The sequence below is a fragment of the Glossina fuscipes genome, unplaced genomic scaffold, assembly GCF_014805625.2.
Source record: "Glossina fuscipes isolate IAEA_lab_2018 unplaced genomic scaffold, Yale_Gfus_2 2, whole genome shotgun sequence".
In the NCBI taxonomy this organism is placed as follows: Eukaryota; Metazoa; Arthropoda; class Insecta; order Diptera; family Glossinidae; genus Glossina; species Glossina fuscipes.
Window position 1 is genome coordinate 1,389,574 of NW_023998416.1, and position 16,398 is coordinate 1,405,971.

Below are 16,398 nucleotides of genomic sequence, written 5' to 3' on the forward strand. Positions count from 1 at the left end.
TAATGAGTACTAGTTGCATTCTCTTATAGAGAGTACTTACTGCAACGAGTAAATAATAAACTTTGCAATGAGAGGAAGCCTTAAAACGGAAATCAGTTGTTAAGCAAATAAGTTTGATGAAATCTGCTTAACAGAATTCGAAAGATCTGCAAATTACAATTATAAAGCTTGCAACATAGGTAACAGGTTAATGAAGAAAGAACATGTTGAATAATCAAATCAAAACACTTTCATTTTATCTACGTAGTGGAAATTAAAGTGAATTGTAAGTGATTTAAGGAAATTATTGAATATTTTGCACAATTTTTCAAATGATTTCACTCTAACATAATTTCGTTCAAATGAAGTTAAAAAATGAAAAAGAAAGAGATAGCCAGAGAGAGAGAGAGAGAGATAGAGAGATAGAGAGAGAGAAAAACAGTGGGAGAAAATAAAATCCTTTTTAGTAGCCTAAAATTTGCATTTATCCTCATAAAGGTACTACTGGGTTTAGCATTGGAAAGCCACAAAAAATGAAAATCACAGAGAATATTGCATGTACATGCATATGTTCGTTCGTTTAATCAGTTACGAAAACCGAAACCAAACACCAATACACAACAAGAATGAAAACCTCAAAAAAGTAGCTTAAATCAATAGCATCTGAAGACGGAAAGGAGAAATGATATGATATGAAAAGCGAAAGGTGCACAAACAACAGCATCAGCTTTGTAGAATTAACACACCATTAACCAAAAATGGACGGATTAAAACCTGAGATTCTGATTGCCAGCCATATAAAACCCTATCCATATTTAGATAACACTAATGAAAAAGCAAAATTCAAAAGCCTTATAGTTCAATGCTAGTTTGGATTTGAAAAGAAAACAATATCCTCCCAGTTGAAGAGAAAAAAATAGAAAAAATTTTTTAAAAGTAAATTACTTAACTTTAGACAGAAACCAATCAATTCTTAAATGCAAAGAAATTATACCTCATTTCCGAAACTTAATTTTCTGCAAACTTGTTTTCTCTCAAATTAAGCAAACTTTTTCATGAAAATACAGGAAAGCACAGGAGAACATGAATGATTATTCATATCTCGGATATTAATATAATGTAATTGAAATTTACTTTTCTATTTTAAATTTTCCAACTTTCAAAATGTGATTTCAAAAATAATATTTTTTTTTTTTGATTTGTTTGGAAATGGATTGGACCAGTTAAGTTAAAATTAGATCCATAATCCAGTAACGTAGTTGAAAGCCATTGATGATAATTTTGAGCATTGGTAGAGACTGATCTGATAGAGTGTTCAATATGAGAAGCTCTGTTCCGCTGTCAACCCATAAATCACCGTACTCGGTACTGTACAGTCCAAATTCCGGCTAGAAATACCGACAAAAGAAAAAAAAGTGTTCGTGCGATTCGTGATTGTAAAAAAAAATTATGAATGCAAAATTAGAACGAAAAATCAGCTGATTTGATAAAGGCAGTCAGTTGCTCCAAATGCCTAACATTGTTATACAAGCTAAATATGCCGAAAGACTGTCTAAGGATGCCAAATCTCCTGCAATCAAAAATAAGGTGCTCGGCAGACTCAGTAATATTGCATTCTTCACAAATATCAGTGGAGGAGACTTTGATCTCTTTTGATTTTTAAAACTATACCTTGTCGTAGGTATGATTACTCATAAGTCGGTGCAGAATTTCAAATTCCCATGTTGAAAATTTTCCTTTAGGTAGAAGTGTGGGTGTCAAAAAAGGGTAAATTTTGTAGAAAAGCCGGTCACTTTTTAATTTTTTAAAGAAACAAAGATGTCTTGTAAGTAAGTAAAAAGTATTTTCCACAACTCGTAAAGCTAAAGTTACTAACTTGAATGAGAATGTTTCAAGTCGTAATCAATCTAAAACGAAAGTAATCAGTTAACGCTTTTAGTGTTCAACTCAGTCAGTCACTAACTCTTCCTTTACCACTTTTGATAGGATAGTCAGTCAATGCATTGTCATTACTTTTGACCGCACAATGCAAAAAAAAAAACTTGCTGTGACATCAATCCGAGTATACCGGATCTTCGATGTGGGTAAATACGAATATAAAGAAAACATTTTGTTTGTGCATGTCGGTTCAAGTGAAAAGGAAGCTAAAAAAAAAAAAAAAGTTTAATAATAAGAAGAATGCCAGTATTTACATAAACCACTATTAAAAGTAAGGCATGTGAATAACATATACTTGTGCTTGTACATATACATCCATATATGTGTGTATGCATATGATATATGGTAGAGTGCTGTGAATTTTACTTTTCAATCTGCATATAATGATTTACATATTTACCAGGAAATTCCTTAACATGTATATAAACCGTGAATAATATACGTATATACCGCATCAATCAAGTCAATACATAAGCGCTTGCTTATGCTCACGTGCAAACAAAAATTCTTCAATGGTCCGGTAAGTGAATAGAATTAGTTTTGTGTTGCCGTTGCATGCAAATATGTGTGTTGCCTTTGTTTAATTGTAACTTAATGTGTAACTACGTATACTACGAAATTGCAGAGATTTCACATCAACGATACTAATTTATTATTGTTGTTGTTTATGTGAAGCGATTGAAATTTCTTTAGCTTTATCATATGGGTGTTTGCGGACAAAAAAAAGATGTTGCGAACAATCTGAAGCCGATCATTGTTCGGCGAAAATATATTATATCTCGTATATTCTCGTACATTTTGCCGACTAATAAAAATATATTTTTCTCATTATGTATTTGAAATATTTTCACATTATTTGCGCTACTTTTCGATCTATTGCTTCAATTATTTCTTATAGATGAGGGGAAAAAATTTAGAGTCTCTCCAAATGCAGAATCTCACCTAAGTTATTGCTTAAACATATTTTTCTTGTGGAGCAGTTTATGCGGACGTTTATGACGGTTTTTGTCAAACCTATCTATCCATCTGTCGGTCTGATGTCGGTCCATGGATTTTATGTTCAACCTATAGATCGAAACTTTCGATATATTTTGCCGAAATTCTGTACACTGACCTGTTTTTGTCTAAGGACGAATGCTATTGCAAAGGGTTCGGATCGGTCCACTTTTCGACTGCTTCCCATATAACACTTTACTTCGAAAAGCCGTCATATGGAAAAGTATTGTAATAATATTGCGTAATAGTATTTCGACATCTTTTTGATTGTAGCATTATTTCGCTTGAAAGAAAGCTTCAATTTTAGTTTATACATAATAGACATCAATTTTCTATCTTTTCCATAAAATTTAAATTCAGGTGTTTCATCAACTTTGTTTTTTCCTATTCGCCCTCTTAGCCTTCAATCTAAATTAGTTTGACGTACTTCTCGGTAAACAGTTTGTTAAGCTAACAACAAGCAACTACTATCTCAGAGCTTTTTAAAACACCTTCAGCTAAGTATTTACTTAAACGAAAATATTGCATTCATTGGACTAAGTAAGATATTTATTTTTTATAGACTTCCTTTATGAACCAAGTTGTTCTTCATTTCTCAACCACTGCCAGAAAATGCAAAATATTTTCTACTCTTTGCTATTTCTCACATTTGCAATAGCAATGTTGATGTGCATGAATTTAAACGACATAAGCACAACATAGCGTTTACCTTTCATCACTAAAGGATATTACTTTACATATTATCAGCAATTACAACATGCTTAGGTATCACTCTTTTCCTCTTGTTTCACAAGCACTCTCGTATTACATACGTGCTTTTAAGAGTATCAGTTAATTTATATTCCTTTGTAAATATATCGTTCTAATTATTTTTATTAGTAGACATTTCCAGATATGTACTATTCTTGAATAAAACATCCTGAATATATTCAATGGAGTAATACTTCTGCTTTACTAACTTGCTACTCTAATTATCTGATGTATTTATCAATTAGTAATTGACCAAAAAGTCTTGGAAATTTAGACGACTAAGCCCGACTTAATTTGCCAAAAAAATTTCTTCTTTCGTTGTGAATAAGTTATTAACTACTTACCGCGAACTTTAAGCATAGTAAACAGAAATTACTGAATTCGCCTGTAGATGCAAAAGTTAAATAATTACGAAATAAAGATAACATAATTAGTTATTTCCTAGTTGATAGGTTTCCTTAAGCTAATCTATTTATTGGAATATAGTGTACGGTACAATAGTCCTTTAGAGATGGATATGAAAGGTCAATTTTAATGAAAACAGTTTTTCAATTTTTTAATAAGCAAAGAAAATGTGAACTAGCCAAGAAAATTTCAAACAAGTTAAAGCAGCCAAGATTAACTAGTAAATACCCTACCTTATTTAGCATAATTCATCACAGCTTGCGATGTTAAACAATAAACTACGATAAAAAGGCTGGCCTTTCTTAAGAATACTTATGCAGAAAGACGGAATGCAATTATGTCTACCAAGCGCCTCACAATCGTCTCACAATGTATATGTGTATCCTTGACCTTGGATATGCAGCTAAAGAGATTTCATCCCGTCATATTACCAGGTTTTGGGCGAAATATCTTGAATACTGCGAATTATAATTTTGAACGCAAAAACACATGGATACAGAATAGACATATAGGCGGACGGACCGACTTTTAGATTGATTCGAAGAAGGATTCGAAATCCATTAGGTTTATCTTAAGACCTTTAGGGTGTTCTATATGTTCACACAAACCTAATATATCTTAGTACAAACTTTTTATTACATTGAAGTTCATTTGTCACGATTAGCCAAATGTACTTAGTATCGCGTACTTGCGGACTCTCATAATCGATGTTCCAAATGTTGTCACATTATTAATTTCTTCGTAAAATATATATATGGAATTTTTCTTTTTGTTCTTTTTTCCAATTATTGAGGTTGTTACCCATACATTTCGTAAAAAGTTTACTTGTACACATAGTACATGTGTATAAATGCAAGCATGATTAGGTTACATATTTAAGAGTGAGAGAAATTCCATTATGTGAACTAAATAATTGTGAATAAAATTGCACCGGCACAAACACACACAAGTGCAATAATTGTCAATGTGAAATGGAGTGTGTGTATCAATTTACATGAGAAATTGTCGATCAAGCAACAATACACAAAAGAAAAAAAACTGCTATTCACAGGAAAAACTCTTCTTCTAAAAAAAAGCAGAAAAACAAAAACGTGAAGAAAAATAATGAACAAGTTCGATATAAATTGACAAAACAAAGCGAACTTTAGTGCAGTCATCATTTAACCTTAAACGACCTATAAGAGGTCTGAATGTAGCGTAAAGTCTCCAACGAAGGGTTGAGTTGAAGCCTACACATAAGTATTGGGCGAGAGTGACTTTTTTTGTAGATCTTTTTTTATTTAAATATGAATTCGCACTGTAATCCAATGAAAAATTCCGATTTCTCTCTCTCTCTCTCTCTCTCTCTCTCTTTACCCCTCTTCCTGTCACTCCAACCCCCTCTCATTCTTGCCTGGTCCCTTGCTCACTCTTTTTCTTCTCCCTCTTTCGCCCTCTATCCCTCTCCCCATTTGTCAGCCTCTTCAATGCTCTTTCTTCTGTTTCTCCTTTTTTTTCCCTCTCATCCCTTCATTTTCATAATCAGTATCAAATAGCTTCCGATGGCCGAAGAATGAGGAAAGAGAGACTACGCTGGGATTTAGTTTTAAATGAATGTGCAAAGGCAACTAACTCAGCACTTTAACATCCACGCCAGACTATTTGTATACATTCAAGATTATTTTATGAATTATGGGCGTGACAGTTGATCTATTTCATTAAGCCTAAGCATTTATTTAAATTTTAATATCACTTACCGTTATAAGCGGTAAGTTGCAGTCTACTCTGCTGTTATAAACATATATCTGGCCCATGCCCAAAAGTTTTTTCTTCATTCATTCGTGCGACTGTGAGCTTGGAAATACGTACAATACACGCAAACACATATGGACAGAGGCATGAACATGGCTTGGTCGTTTAAAAATTCTACATTATTTACGGATTCTGCGATGCGTATTTCTGGTATTCTGGAGGATAAATATCTCAGGCTATGACGAATCAATACAATTGTGATCATCTTTCCGCCATTGTAAGCACATTTTAGTGAGATATAGCGCGTAAGAGTGATGTGTTCATTATAAATCTCCTCAAATTGTCTTAAAGATTGGTATTATCAAGATCTGATTTATTTTTTGCATTAGCTTTTACAATGTAACTAACAAATAGTTGCTATGGCGCGTACCTTATTATAAGGAATATATGAGTGTTTAAAGAAGAATTCATATCATCGGCTGCAGTATCCTCGTCCCTACATTTACTTATCCATTATCCGATATTCAATCATTTTAAGTATGACTAGAAAGTTTAAAGTGAAGAATAGATGACAAATGTCGTTCGAAGGTATTAAAACTTTATCTTAAATAAAAAGTAGAGGTGCTTAACGGTAAATACGTCGAGATGCATGGCAAAATGAATACAAGTTAAGCCTTTTAGTCACAGTGGCATTCATTCATTAAGTTAAAGTTTGTCGGTATAAATTTGTCATTAGAATGGATTGTCAATTAATTCCGCATTGATTTCTTTGCAAGAAGAACTTCTGAAAGATGGTTAAAATAAATGGAATAGATAAGTTTCTTAGAATTCTTAAAAAAAGTTCGCTTACGTTAAGTAATGAATAGAAGCTCAACTTGTGCACTTTTCTCTAACTTTTTACAAAAATTTAATTATTCTGAAGTTCTTTTGTATAATTGCAAGTATATTCTAAGAAGTAAACCTTTTCAATGTGTATGCATATATATATCTATATATATATATATATCTATATATATATATATATATATATATATATATATAGAGATATTCTGAAACTGTTAACTTTTCTCTTAGTATCGTATGTATGAAAGGGAAAATAAATACATATACCATGATTACTATCACCATTAAAATCAACATGCAATGCTTTGTCTATGAGACACAATGTTTCTCAAAATTGATTCTCTATTTAAGTAAGTGGATATATGTGTATACGTACGTATGCGTAGCTATGTAGGATGGAGTAAAACATGCAGTTTCACACACAATTGAACAATTGACAATTTCCTGTTTTAACAAACGATTGATTTCGTTTTTGAATACATTCATGCCATTGTCTACTATTTCGATGATTTGCTTTACTCATTCAGACATTCTTGAAGTTTGTCTATCTATTTATTTGTCCGTCCGTTTACATCATTCGCTGTTCAATGTACACATTCGTATGAAACCTCCGTCAATGCCAATAAATGCGGCATAAAGACATTTTTATGTTTTCCTCAAGTTCTCATTAAATGTTAAAGCAGCGAACACAAGCGAACTTTGCAAAGTCAAAACGTTTTGCATACCCACAAATATATATATACACGTATATATGCACACATATATATTTATATGTATGTATATAAACCTTTTTAAAATAAAATTTTACTCACTTTTATTTATATATCATTTGCTAGGATGATCCAACTAAACTGTTTATGGTTTTGTCATTTCGCAAGTGAATGATTTTCACAATTTCACGGAAATATACAAATCAAATTGTTAGCATTTCTCAGCAGAAGAAATTGCTAACAAATTAACTTAAAATATTTATCAATTGAAGTGCCTTACCATAGGCAAGAAGCGCACGAAGCGCAAGAATATATATGAATTAAAAGTTAATTTGAACTTTTATGTATTTATCGAAGAATTAAATTGAACAATGCGAGATTCTGTAAACATTCGTTGTCGAAACTACTACACACACAGACGTGAAAAACTGAAGCCCGCACATATAAAACAGTGATTAACTTTATTCGTATGGGAAATATTGAAGGCAGTGAAGTAAATTTAATTGGAAATTGAGATTTTAAAAATTTTATAGATTTATATCGACAAGATAGGTATCAGCAACTGTTTAAATATTTCTTTAAACTGATGCTTAAAATCCAAATAATGATATATCGCACATATGGACAACAAGCAAGCTCAATAAAATACATTATATGTTTCCCTGAATTTTGGATTGTTAAAAATAAAAATTGCGTTTTGCCAAAATAATATTTAAGTAAACAAGGGCTAAGTCAAGATCGACGAAAAAAGATCTGAAACCATTTGTAAATATTAAAATATTTTCATAACAATGGAACCGCCGAAGCTATATCAAGGCGATCGTAATCGATTCACACTTTACTTACATTCAGTAAAGGAATATATTACTATACTACTACTCCTACTACTACTATTATATTACACATATCTAGATAATTCAAATATCGAAAATAAAGAATGAAAACTGGAGTTAATCCTATTGGGGTAATATAGTTATTACGCGCTACAATTTTTGTCAATATTATTTTTGATAAATCGGATTAAATACCATTTTATACATTAAATTAAATATTTACATAAATTTAATATCATTGTATTATAACAGAGACAGTGACATACATAGATGTTCTAATATCTTGTGTAAAATTTTGATTAGGAGAAATTTAGGGACATTTTGTCCCTAATATAGTAGCGACGCTCGTAATATGCCGCCACTTATACGCTTGCTTTTTCATTCTCACTATTTGTATAGACAAAAATTCTGTTAAAGTTTTCCTGATTGAACGTCGCATTCACCCAAACGTTTGCAAAGTTTCGTCGTTTATTTTAAAGATTTGAAGAATTTTGAACTCTCTATGTTAGTCAGAGACTTTGACAAATTTCAACGGAAATTTTCATCTCAAGCCATGTGAAGAAATTTTCTATTATTAAAAAAGGGTAGAGGCTAGAGTTTATCATATTTATTTTTATTTAATTTAGTTTTTTGATTATATATTTATAAATTTTATTTGCTAAAAATGTATAGTTGACATATTTCCATATCACACGTGAATTATTCTACACAGTATCTATTCATACATATATATTTATATATATATATATATGTTACATAATACTCTCTGTTGGTCTTTTTTCGTACATACATACTTATATGCATACCATAGACCATTGGTCGGCAACCTTTCTCCCCGCAGGTCAAAATCAGCCAAAATGTCGATATTAAAGAGACATTTAGGTCAGAGATACTTTCTTATTAAAAAAATCTTTCAGTAAATAATAGTAATCGAAGTAAAATGTGGTCTTAGTATAAATTTGGTTTTTTTTTTTTTTCCATTCTCAATATGTTTGTTTCATGTTTACGCTTTATAATTTATTTTTATACATTATGCTCTATTTTCGGAACTAAGGTGGGTCATTTAAAATTACTACTCGGTAAACCGCGAGCGATGAGTTGCCGACCCCTTCCATAGACCACATTCGCTGAAAAACACGGAATTGTATGTGTTTCCGCTTTGCAAACGTTTGAGAGAATGCGACGTCTTTTCAAGAAACGATTAACAGACAAATAATGAGAATGAAAGAGCCAACGTAGAAATGGTTGCTTATGAACCGTGCTACTACAATTGACACCAGATACACGAACAGTCGCTAGGAGATTCTCCTAATCTTAATTTTCAACAAATGACAGAGCATCTATGTATTGCGTTGTTCTTTATTACTAGGTATTCCAATATTTGGTACACACCAGTAAGTTTTCGCGAAAACACGAGCCCTATTGAAAGCATATTGGGTCAAAAAATGTCACCAACATTTTGAAAAATGTGTTCTATAAAAAATATTTTCCTATTCCTCTACATATAGGGTAAACCAAATAAATGTAAAAAATTTCACTGGAATTGTATCGTTTGTGGAACTCCTTGACATGGGGGTTTTTGTTGAGCATAGGCCTTTGTGGGAGGGCAATGTCTTATTTTCGATATTTTATTAAAGTCTTAGTTAAGCCCTAGACCACCTGTGATATAAGCACGTATTAAGTAGTGCGAACGTATGTAACGCTAAGAAAAACTTAAGAGAAACGCACCTTTTATCAAACCGACGATAATCACTTTCCGAATGAGTCAAAACGTGACTGTTTGTCTATCCGTCCGTCTGCCTATCCTAATTGTACAGGTCGCAATTTTCAAGATATTTTGAAGAAATTTGATAGACCAACATGTTTTGGCTCATGGATGAACACTATCGAAAATGGTTTGGATGGAGCCACTCGTTTAACCGCTTTCCATATGAATTCATATTTTGAAATGTCACTATATGATTAACAGCGTTAAACGAAGTAGGCTATTCGTTGTTGGGCCGCTTCCCAAGCGAGTAAGTGAACAAGTGCAGTATATTTAATTTTTATCACTTCTAATTATTAGTTACTAATGATAAATATTTACTGCCTAGAATTAGTTATGTGTATATAAATTTTCAAAAAATATTATTAATCATAATTGATAGTAAAGTTGACAATAACTTTATTTGACATATAAACATATTAAACCAATTATTTAAAGTAATTTATATGATTTTATTCATGCTGTTTCGGCTGAGTTTTTCCAAAAAATGCTACCGAACAAATGTTTTTATTTGAAATAAATTTACTAAAAATTATTTATATGCAAATTCTGCATATGACAGCTTGCTCGTTCGCTCATCTCGGTTGTCTTAACACTTAATATAGTCGATTGTGTGTGGTTTTGTTTATTTGCAGCAGTTTATGCTGATTATTGAATTTTATGTTTACATGCGTGTATATAATATATATAGTACATATGATACATATATGTTTAATGTATTTAAGAATAGCTTCATAAATTCGTGTACAAACATTATATATATATATATATATTTAGCAATGTGTTTGCTGTCTGCATGCCTGCCTGCGAATTGTTCTATATGTGTGTTTTTAAGTTGAAATTGTTTGCTAAATAACACCCAGTAATCAATTTTGTATTTTTATGATATTTTCTATTTACATAAAAGCTCGAGCATATTAAATTCCTTTGACTATTTATGATAATTATTTTCAATTATATACATACTTTAAGCGCACTGCGCTTGGGAGAAAAGAACAGACAAACAGTATTTTTAATGTAAATATTTATAATAAGATATCGTATAAGAAGAAGAAGAAGAGAGGGGAGAGGAAGAGAAGAAAAAGACGCATAAAATTTATACGAAAAGGAATTTTTAAAGACTATAAGTTTTAATAGTTTCGGAAGAAGAATTTCTAAATCCCCCTTTATCTGTTAAAGTATATTCAGTTTGTTTATCCATTTATCATAAACGAATTTGCCCATCAATATACAGTATACACAGCTGATCAGTGTAACCTTCTTTGCCTGTTTAATAGTCCCTCCCTCTATTATCTATTCTTAAAACACTGATCAATACTTGAATTGGGATGAGTAGTTTAAACTTGGTTTTTTTTATGCTTAGTCAATGGTCAGAGATATTTACATGCTAATAACTAATAATAATCCATAGCAGATATTGGTCTAAAATGTGGAGCAAATATTCGGACAATGTTGTACCAAAACCCACAAAACCCACCCTCTGCACGCCTACCAGATATTTTTAATGCAGTTGCGAATTTCGAGTTCTTTTATACGTAGGCATCTCACTTTCTCGGTTCTTTTGTCGTCAATTACGGGGGTACGAATCAAGCTCCAAATTTTATGTTTTGAATTTGTACTTAAACGGTGGGAGGGAAGAAGTTATCCTTATCGCCATTTAATAGTTTATCTGCATATAAAAGACCTTTCACAATATGGAAAGGTTTTGAAAAAGGCCTCAACGAGACTCAATTTTATTGCATAAATTTACATGCTTTCTCCAGTTGTATCTCAATTTATTCCTATGAATTTCATGGCTCATTACAACTTTGACATCGATCGTTTGTTTGATTTTCAAACTTTGAATTTGTTTACTGTCAGCCGATAAGAATTACACGATAACTACAAACACGCTGCAAGTTAAATAACTTATCTCAGTTCGAGTGTCAGAGAAAATAATTTTTAAAATAAATATTTAATAAAAAAAAAAAAAAAACAACAAAAAAATTTAATGCTTTCAATTTTTCAAAGCTAGACGCCATCAAGTTCGTATAAACTTTTACAGGAAATAAGTGCTTAATTTTAATTATGTTCTACGGCAATAGAAGTTAACATCATATCAATGCATGTCGCGTTAATTTTTAACCCTTCGAGGATAATTCGATTTTTGCGTTAAAAAACCAACAAGCGAAGATGTAAACAAAAGGTTCAAAATTAAAATAAAATTTAAATTACTTTATTAGTAAATAGGTTAATAGCACTCACATGAGTACTTTCTTTTCTTCTGCGAGTAAATTAAGGTTAAAGGCATTAAAAGTTACAAATTTGGGAAAATTTGACTTAAAGGCATTGCTACCGTATACATATTGTACATACTTATCCTATCTGTATTATATACTGTTATATATTCTAAACACGGTGTAAGCTCGTTTCACAGAATATTATTTTAATTAACATTAAAAAGATTAGCATTGCGGTTTATTCCAGCCATCATCAAATAGACAAGAAAATTGTATACGGCTGTGGCCGAATCTTGTATTCAAAATTTTCAATATTTTATAATATTGACTGGCCCGGCTTTCTCTATTTGTCTACCTTTTGGAGAATCATGGATAGACTAAATTGTTTTTATATCGCCTGCTGAAGCTTGGATGTATATATTTATTTCAAAAGAATGCTTCAGAGATCCTATAAAGTATATATATTTCTGATCAGCATGGAATGCTAAATCCACTCAAGCATGTGCTCTGCCCACTTATACGTTTGTATGTGGAAAGCCTATCGTAAACATTCTCTCGCTGGCCACCAAACTGAAGCTAAGGGCTTCAAATATGACAGAAAAATTGAAAGCGCACCGACCGCACCTAAGCTATGTAAACCCAAGGTCACACCCACAGTGCAGCGTAGATTAAGATAGCTTTATACTCTTGCTTTTTTCCTAATTACTCATAGACTACAACGGACAAACGATAACAATTTCCATATATATCGTGCCTATATGCAAATCATCAGCCATGGCCATCCAGCATTATAGATTTGATGGTTAGTATAAAAAAGATATACATCGATTTGATCGTTTTGCATGTAACAGACCGACATTTAACAAAGTCAGGAATATATCATGCTTGCTGAATCCATGTTTCAAAAACACGATATAAAAAAGTTTGCAACAATAACGTATAGATGCTAAAGATATACTTTAATTGAATTAGAATGGTTTACCACATTTTAGTAGTAGTAGTAGTGGTAGTAGTAGTTTTATTTTCTCTTTTATTTGGGTTCTTAAGCACAAAGCTTAATACAAATGTAAAAGTAAACCATAATAATAAGAATCTTTCAGCTCGCTTAGTCGGTAGATAGAAAGCATCCCTCCTGGACTTAATTAACCTCTTTTCGACTTCAATTAAATGTTGTTTGCTAACATACGAAGCGACTATATTCCGCAAGAAAAAGATTTACTTGAAGTTTGAAAGATAAAAGCGCAGTAATTACATAGTAATTGTGTCTAGCAGCTATTTTAAATGCTAACGAAAAGATCACTGTTAGTATAACATTTCAGAAGCCGCACTGAAGAGAAGAATCGCAATTACACAGCACTGGAATGGCAATTAAAATCTAAGCAGAACTTTCTTCTTAGCGAAACATTAGGCGAATGATTATGTTTCTCAAGCATTTTTTTTTTGCACCAAACGACACGAGCAACTATTCGAGATTTTATGAAATTATATGACGTTCAACGCGAACAAACCTTTTTGACGGCTAAACAATCATATAGGAATTTATGTACGCTCACGGATCATGTCAGTTTTCGAATCAATGTTTTTCTTGCACAACAAGTAATTTTGGATATTTCGGTGAGCGAAGGATGGCCAGGATTAAATTCATTTCACTACGATTTCAAAGTGACAAAGATTCGATGCATTCTTGTCATGAAACATAATTTTCAAGTCACTGTAAACGCGAATGAGGCTCAAGGAGGAAAATGCTGACGGCGCCAAGATTCAAAATATAAAAAAAGTCTTACGTAAAAACGGCTCTATAAGAAAAGACTATCAATGATATATAACAACTACAATAATAATAAGCTTGAATGGAAGGTCATCTTTAGACGAACCTTACGGAATATCTCTAAAGAGAGACACTGGCAGAAGACATCGTAAAAAATCTTTTTTCTGCTTAACTAGAATATTCGTTAACCCATCGCTAGCTTTACAAAAATCGATTTAATAAAAAGACTGCTTATCACAGTCCAATACAAGGAGGAAATCCAATGTAAGGATGCAGTAAACAAAAAAAAAAAACAAAAAAAAAAAAAAGAAAAGAATAAGAATTGTATAGTAAATTGAAAAATCGTCTGTCATTTGATATATTGCGCAGGAATTAACTGAAATGTATTTATTGAAAATGAGCATAAAAATATGTTTATAACACTTTAATTACATATAAACGTCAGAAAATCACATTTAATTAAATGTTGGAAAGATATTTACATAATTTTTTGTTTATTGGAAAATAAGTTTTATTTTTTTAATTTCTATTGTTTCTCGTTTTTTTTTTTTTTTTTTGTTTTGTTTCGTGTTAAATTAATTGATTCGGTTTTGTTTGCCATTAAGGGTTAAAAATTACAATAATAAATAAAAGCCTGTTGAAAAAATAGGTGACATTGTAATAAATAAATTGCGGTTTTTGTAATTTTCAATATGTAATAACATGAAGTCGCAAACATTTTCCTTTTTTTTTTTTCAATAGAGAAACGAAATAGATGATACTAACCATTTTTTTTTTTAAAGCTAATACATTATTTAGTACACATTCGATATAAATTGTTTACGAGATTCATGAAAGCATACAACAAGGAAGTTTATTTAATGTGCCCACCCTATACCAACAAACAATTAGAACGACAAGCTACGTTTTTCATGCTATTTATAACACCTTATTAAAGCTTTAGCTAATTATCCCAATAGGGTTTGTTTTGACTTCAAATTCATCTGAACAAAATTTTGATTTGTTATGTGATAGTGCTCCTTGTCCTTCACTTATCCTGAATGGCAATAACTTTCGTATTAAAAACTGGCTAAAAAAATATGTCGACTTATATATTAATCAATGACTAACATGGAAGGATTATAGAAAGACTTTATCAGTTAATTCGTTCAGCTCCGCAACTTCTCTGTAAGCAATCAGCGCATTGTATAGCGCATTGTGTTGAACATCTTTCAACTCTGGTATACAACTGCATGAAACAGCCAAATTGTAAAAAAAACTATTCATTACAATTTACAGATTCCATATGTTCAAAATCAAATTCCAGATAAACTTAGTAACTCAAAATATCTAGCTCGACTTAGTAGTCAAGCAAATTCTTTGGCAATAACACTTTGTTCGCCGGCCAGTTTTTTAGCGATCGATTAACATGGTAGTCGGTAGTCGCTTCCGTGCGAGAATATGACGGATGTGGAAGCAGTTCCCAGCAACGCATCCGACAACACGAATGTGTGTGGACGCGCGTTATCTGTGGTGGAAGACGATACGCTTCTTTCTGAGCAGTCTTTTCGTCTCAATTGCAGCATGACGGCGGTCGTGTTGAGCCGGATAGACATCGCGTGTTGTTGTTAATTTGCCGCTTGCCTCTTTTATAGGGAATCCGCCACTGTTGACACTCATCGTCACTGTACCTTCTTACAGTGCACGTCCTTCGTTATACCTTTTGGTGAAACTCTTGGCTTAACGCAGACTTTTCTTCCCTTAAGCTTTCTAAAGAGCAACCATGATTCAGACGCAGTGACAAGACACGTTCGGCTTTATTGTTGTCGCTGAGTTCGTGGGAGACCCAGATCCAGACAGGAAGTAATATCGAAGCGTTCCTGCGGTTCATAACCTTTCTCAAAGTCAACAAATTCCAAATAGTTTGCTTAAACTTCGGTAGTATGTTCTTAATTCAAAAGTAAAAATATAAATGATAAAGAGAAGGTCTGAAAAAAAATTGTACATCATTGTGACCAAATACTAACAAAATGTTGACTCAATATCCCAATAAAAGGTCCTGGGAAGAATCATCTTCAGCAATCAACCATTGCCAGGATGTGATTTCGATTATTATACATTTTATTAAGGTAATGAATAACCAAGATTGGCCCTGAAACAAGTAAAACTTTGTTATTCCTTTTCTATTGACCGCATATATAATGAAGTTCTCCTTCACTTCACATTGCTGGTCATTGCAATTTCGCTTCGTGAACATTTAAGTTTAGAATTTTAATGTTTGCACAAAAATTAATATTTTATAACATTTTTCCAGCATAAAAAAAAAAAGAAAAGTTTTCTTACTGATCAATACAATGGTTAGATGCATATATTGAAAGTTATAAAATATGTTTTCACGTGTATGCAATAAATAACTTTAAAATTCATGTAAACATTCTGTGCGCAAATTGAAAATATTTGATTAAAAATTGTTACGTTGTGT